Source organism: Apodemus sylvaticus, chromosome 12 (genome assembly GCF_947179515.1).
Source record: "Apodemus sylvaticus chromosome 12, mApoSyl1.1, whole genome shotgun sequence".
NCBI classification, from domain to species: domain Eukaryota; kingdom Metazoa; phylum Chordata; class Mammalia; order Rodentia; family Muridae; genus Apodemus; species Apodemus sylvaticus.
In genome coordinates, this window is record NC_067483.1 from 83,270,735 (window position 1) to 83,277,271 (window position 6,537).

Genomic DNA, 6,537 nt, shown 5'->3' on the forward strand with positions numbered 1-6,537 from the left:
AATCCTGCCATTTAAAATCTAATAAGTATTTGCACTAAGACATCTGGGGCCAGTTTTCCCACTGTTCTTTTGTGATTACATATGCATGTTTAGGTTTATATGTCTGTAGATTTCATCTATTCTTCTTCATTTTATTTTATGACAGGAACTCCTCATGTAACCCAGGATGGCCATCAAATTCAATATGGATTACAGAATGACCTTGGACTTCTGATACTCCTGCCTCCAACTCCTGAGTGCTAAGATTACAACCACGCACCACCATGCTTCTCATTTTATGCTGTGCTGGCTACTGGACCCCCAGGGCTTCCTGCAAGCTTGGCAAATACTCTACCAGGAAGGTTCATCCTCACCTCCTGCCTGTGCAAGTCGGGAGCAAAGTCCAAACAGATCTTTCATCATACCAAGAGGGAAAACCAGCCCAGCTGACACCCCGATGTTGGGCTTCTGGCCTCCAGAATTATGAACCAATGAATGCCTATGGCTGAAATCAGCCACAGTTCTAACAAATACACCCTCAGCAGGTCACTCCTCTCTCCAGCGTGTTGGCATAGATTGATAAAAGGGAATAAGTAACATCATTAAAATTTGATATTTTCTTCATCTTTTTTTCTTTTATGATGGTGTTTTGTCATATCTCATCTACTTTGAAAATATGTTTTGCTTCTCTTTTTTTCACATATCTGAAACCAAGAGAGAACTGGCCATTTTACATTAAGTTTCCCTTTTGTTTGCCGTGCAAAAAGGAATGGCAGTCTGAACACGGATGACACTTTAGGAAACCCTGGGGAGTGAGCTTTACCGGAAGGCTTGGCCAGGTGAACAATCCTCAGTGCTCAAATCGTATTTTAAAGAGTTTAAAAACTTACTCTGTGAGTTCCAGGACAGCCAAGATCCTGTCCTGATAAAACAACAACAAATTACATTCATTTATTCAGAGAGGCAGGAGGGATGGAAGGATGGAGGGAGAGACAGAGAGGGAGAGAGAGTATATACGTGCCATGTGGCATATACGCCAGAGGACAATTTGGAGGAGTCAGTTCTCTCCTGCCACATGGCTTCCAGGGATCAAACCCAGTGTCTTCATCTGTTGAGCCATCTAGCTGGCCCCCTACATCATCTCAGATCTTAATATAGCAGTTATTTCTTGTCCCCAATCCCTGACTGTAACAGATGACTCCTGGAGGGTCAACACCAGAAAGTAGGTTTGGGGAAAGAGGCAGAGACTTAGCACTGCTTGATAACATACCAAAGGATAATTTCCTAAAGGGAAATGAAGTAGTGTTGCCAGAGCAGGAAGCATTCTATGCATGGAAGGCCCCATTACAATTCTGTGTGGCAGAAAACAGTGGTTTGTCCACTGTACTAATCTGGAAACTGAGGGGCGGGGAGAGGGGCGGGGCTACCTGCCTATGAATAGAACCAACACTACTAGCCACAGAGTGCCTACAATCAACAAGAATCTCCCCGAAGAAGGCTGCTTACTGTCTTCCTGCCTAAGACGCACTGAGACCAGAGCACTGAGAGCCTCAAAGCATGAATCCGCTACTTTTAGATAAAATGTGTACCACAATTCTGTCTCCAATTTCAAGTGGAACCTAGTGCTATGAAAATAACTAAACCTGCTTTGGCAGGAAGGACAACCTGGGATGAAATGAGATTAACTAGGAAAAGTTCTGTTCATACCCCTTAAAAAAAACAAAAAAAAAAACAAAAAAAAAAAAACAAAAAAAAAACTTCCTTCAACTAGGAAACTTGGCATGTTGGCATGGAGATCTGAGACACAATGATACTGGTAACCTTTATAAAGAACCTGGTACATGAAAAAAATACTTATTAATGCTTGAAGAATGAGGCAGAGAATAGATTGAAGGGTCGGGTGGATCTTATTCCAAGGATCTAGATGTTTCTGAGGGCTATTATACCTTACAGTGCTGATCACTTCTAGGGTCAACCACATCACCAGAGGGCGCCATCACACTTGACTCCAACAATCTTGTAGACTGGGAAGTCACAGCCCTGAGTTGGGTGCCATCTTTTTGACTGAACACCAGACAGTATTCTTCTGGTCTTTTTCTAAAAGGCTGTTTCATGATGAACCAGCTTCCCATATTAACTGAACTTCTTTTTCAAAACATTCGTCTCATTTAGCTTTCAATTTTTTTTCTAAGTCATAATAGCTTGTTGCTGCTAATAAATGTATTTTCCAAAATAATTTTTTAAGAAACACAATTTTATGAAATACAGTGGCCTCCAGAAACCTTTGTGTCCCAGTTGTAAGAAGAGATGCATACTTCTCATCTCAATTCTACTGACTTTGGGTGATTAGACTTTAAACCGTGACAGGGAAGGACACCTAACACAGTGTCCTGCCATACTTCCTTATTCTTTTTCCCTCGTGGGAACAGGACCTAAAATGGGAGGGTGAGAGGCAACAGAGTCACACGACAAATCCAGGGACTCGGACTCCGGAGACCAGCATCAGGATGAAGATCTGAGTTTATTGTGCAGCACATAAGCTTATATACAATGTTTGAGCCAATCCCAAAGCCCTAAACCCCCAGCCAATCATATCTCACCATACTGTCACCTTGCCCCAATGAAAGCCCTGCTTGATGAGATAACTTAAAAGTGGGGGACGGGGTGGGGGGAAGCCCCGCCACCTGTTCAGACTTCCATGGGTAAGCAGCCATCTTAGATCTAATGCTGTGTAAGGCAGATCAGGACTCTTCAAGGAGTCGCTCTCCCTCCCACTTTTCCCTTCATGAGGTGGACTTCCACATCCCCCACATTCCCTCCCTCCTTCTCCTGTGGCATGGCATTGATCACCTGTGTCTTTATGACATCCAGTGTCCTTGGTGGGACCACAGACCACTGCCAGGTCTGACAACCTTGCTTTCTTCCCCAGAAATGAATCGGAATTTGTTAGTTATCCGAGTAGTTTCAGAGTTGTTTTCCTTTGCTTTCCACACCATCAATGCTAGTCTTTCCACACTGAGCTATTTCTATATTTTGGAGACTAAATTATTGTCCACACAGTGTGTCTGTTTGGGCACCAGATTAGATTTTTCACAATTCCTATATGGCAGTATGGAATCTCTAGCATATATAAACATTTCTCAGTTTGTACAACACAGAAATGCATTTTTCTCTGTGACATTTTATCTTTGCAATCCCATCTTCGCTAGCTCTTCAGATGGTAGAACGACTTAAATGCTGGCTTCAGAGGAGGATCTATCTGAAAATTGCACTGGTCAAATGCTGTATAGAGATTCCTGGAAATGGTGAGAACTACTTAGAAATCATTCCTGGGGTAGAAGCTATAGCTTCCGTAAAACACCTTCATGCTTGTAAAGGTGCTCACGTCTTCGTCATTGGAGCCTTGTTTCGGCATGACCTTTCACGGCAGAACACTGTGTTCCTCTCGCCTATTCCATCTGTGTGGCATAGCTCCTTAGAATCATCCAACAGTGGCAGTAGTGACTCTTGCCACCCTTAGATTTTATATTTTCCTCCTGCGTATTTTGTGAAGCTCTAGCTCCTACAGAACAGTTTCTACAGAGATGCTTCCAGCAATTACTACTGCCATCTGAGGCAGGACAGCACGGGGACCAAATGCCACGCCCTTCCTTCTCATGTCACTACTTCATCACAAGTCAAGGTGTCCACTGACCTCTAGATAAATATCTATTTTCTAATTACAGTAGAACTCAAATATTTTTTGTGAGCTGACAAGATGGCTCAGGGGCTAAATATACTTGCCACCAAGCTTCAAGACCTGAGTTCAGTCTCTAGAATGTACATAGTAGAAAGAGAAAACTGTCTCAGTAAGCTATCCTCTGACCAAAACAGACACACAGACATACACAGACATACACACACACACACACACACACACACACAGAGGGGGGAGGGAGCGGTACAGGAAGAGGAAGAGGAAGAGAGGGAAAGGGAGAGATACACGCATACACAGAGAGAAGTAAGCATACATACATAGTATATTAATTAACTGCCTAATTAAAAACACAAATATATGGAGAAGGAATAAAAAATCTGCCATGGTACTATTTAGAAATATCAGCTATTAACTCATTATTTTATCTGTTTTTGTTTATTTTTTAAATTTTTTAATTGTTTATTTATTTAGTGTATATGAGTACACTGCAGCTGTCTTCAGACACACCAGAAGAGGGCATTGGATACCATTCCAGATAGTTGTGAGCTGTGGTTGCTGGGAATTGAACTCAGAACCTCTGGAAGAACAATCAGTGTTCTTAACCACTGAGCCATCTCTACAGCCCATTTTATCTGTTTTTAATGTGTGAGTATAAACTTGTTTTGATAAGTTTTCCTGTACAGTTCATGGAAATGAAATATGGGGTGCTTCTTCTTTATCATGACTCCTGAGCATTCTTATGCATTAATGCCATATTTTATAGTCTTTCATTATGGGTGGGCCAGACTGATTTAATTTTCCACCTGCAGTTGGACCCTTTACCTGTTTTTGTTTTTATTGTAAAGAATGGACACACTTGTATCTTTATCCTCTAAAACAACAATCTTCTTAGGATAAATTCCTTGAAGACTAATTTCAGAATTAAAAGGTCTTATCATCTTTTTTTCTTTTATGTTCTTTGTATGCACTGCCAGATTGTCTTGCAGGAAAGGATCATCTATTTGAACCACCAGTATTTTAGGAAAGTGGGTTTTTTTTGTTTTGTTTTTTGTTTGTTTGTTTGTTTTTCGAGACAGGGTTTCTCTGTATAGCCCTGACTGTCCTGGAACTCACTCTGTAGACCAGACTGGCCTCAAACTCAGAATCTGCCTGCCTCTGCCTCCCAAGTGCTGGAATTACAGGCATGCACCACCACGCCCGGCTCTAGGAGAGTGTTTTTTATTATTCCCTCCAAATCCAAGGTATTTTTGGTAAAACTGTTCTCACTGTATGAATTGTATAAATATTACCACCATCTCCTCTTACATTTTATTTCTATGAATGCTAAGAAGTTGATCTGAGGAAGTAGAGATGTGCGTTTTTCCTTATTTCCATTTATTTTGCAGATCCCTCTTTGGATTCTCTGTCCATCCTCTTCCATTAGGTTGTTAAGGCCTCGTTTCTGAATGAGGTCTCATTGTGCAGCTCAGGATGAACTCACACTCATGCTGCCGCTGCTGCTGCTCTGTCTCCGTGCTAGAGGTCCAAGCCTATCTTAAGATAACCTGCTTTATAAAGTAAATTATTCTATTTGTGTGTGTGTGTGTGTGTGTGTGTGTGAGAGAGAGAGAGAGAGAGAGAGAGAGAGAGAGAGAGAGAGAGAGAGAAGAGAGAGAGAGAGAGAGAGAGAGAGAGAGAGACCAATTGAGTCAGATCCCCTGGAGCTGCAGTTATAGGTGGTTGTGAGTCCTCCATTGTTGGTCCTGGAATAAAACTCAGGTCCTCCTTAACTCCTGAGACATTTCCCCAGCCTCAGGATGTCCTGATTTCTTTAAATTATTATTTTGTGTGTATGGGTGTTTTGCCTGCATGTCTATCTATACATGTCATGGATGTCTGGTCCCTGGTGGACCAGAAGAGGCATCAGACTGCCTGGGAACTGAGTTATAAACAGTTACGAATCACCATGTGGATTCTGAGAAGTGAACTTAGGTACTCTGGAGAAGCAGCCAGTTATAAACTGTTCAGACATCTCTCAGGTCCAATATTTCCATTCTTTACTCTGATTTTTTTTCCTTTTTCATGCACTTACATGTGCAGGTTTCTTTTTTTTTATTATTAGATATATTCTTTATTTACATTTCATATGATTTCCCCTTTCCTGGTTTCCCCCATGTGCAGGTTTCTTAATATATTAAATGATTATTCTTTTGTTTCTATGAGCTATAAAATATGCATATTTTAAATTATATATATATATATATATATATATATATAGAGAGAGAGAGAGAGAGAGAGGGAGGGAGAGGGAGAGAGAGAGAGAGAGAGAGAAAGAGAAAGAGAGAGAGAGAGAGAGAGAGAGAGAGTGTGTGTGTGTGTTTTACCACAGTGTTACAAAGAAAAGGACATTAGCCAGATCTGGGAATTTTCTATAACTATAAATCTGCATTCATTTAGAAAGTCTAATAACTTAAAGGCAATTTGTTTGGACAAAGAAAATGATTTACTTGGAAAGCTAGCAAACCAAAGATGGAGTAGCTCCCCAAAAAAGACCAGCTTCCTTGGGGCTTTAGTCAGGAGTACTATCTAGGGATTTGCTGGGGGAACATTTGGAGGGTCACTGGGGTAGTAGTAGTCTGTCTTACCAGTGCATCAGGTGCTATGTGTTAATTAGTATTTATATATTAATGGATGTGTGGGGCTCTGTAAGTCTAAAGAAAGGTAACCCAACAGAAAATACCAATGTGTGTCTTTTGAGTTTCTTTCCCGGAGAATAAATAATTTGTCACTGAGCTGTTAGGATGTTCGAGGTAAACCAGAGAGCAGGGAGGATCGCAAATGGTACCTTTACATGGAGGGCGAGAGAGAGAGAAAAGCTTTCT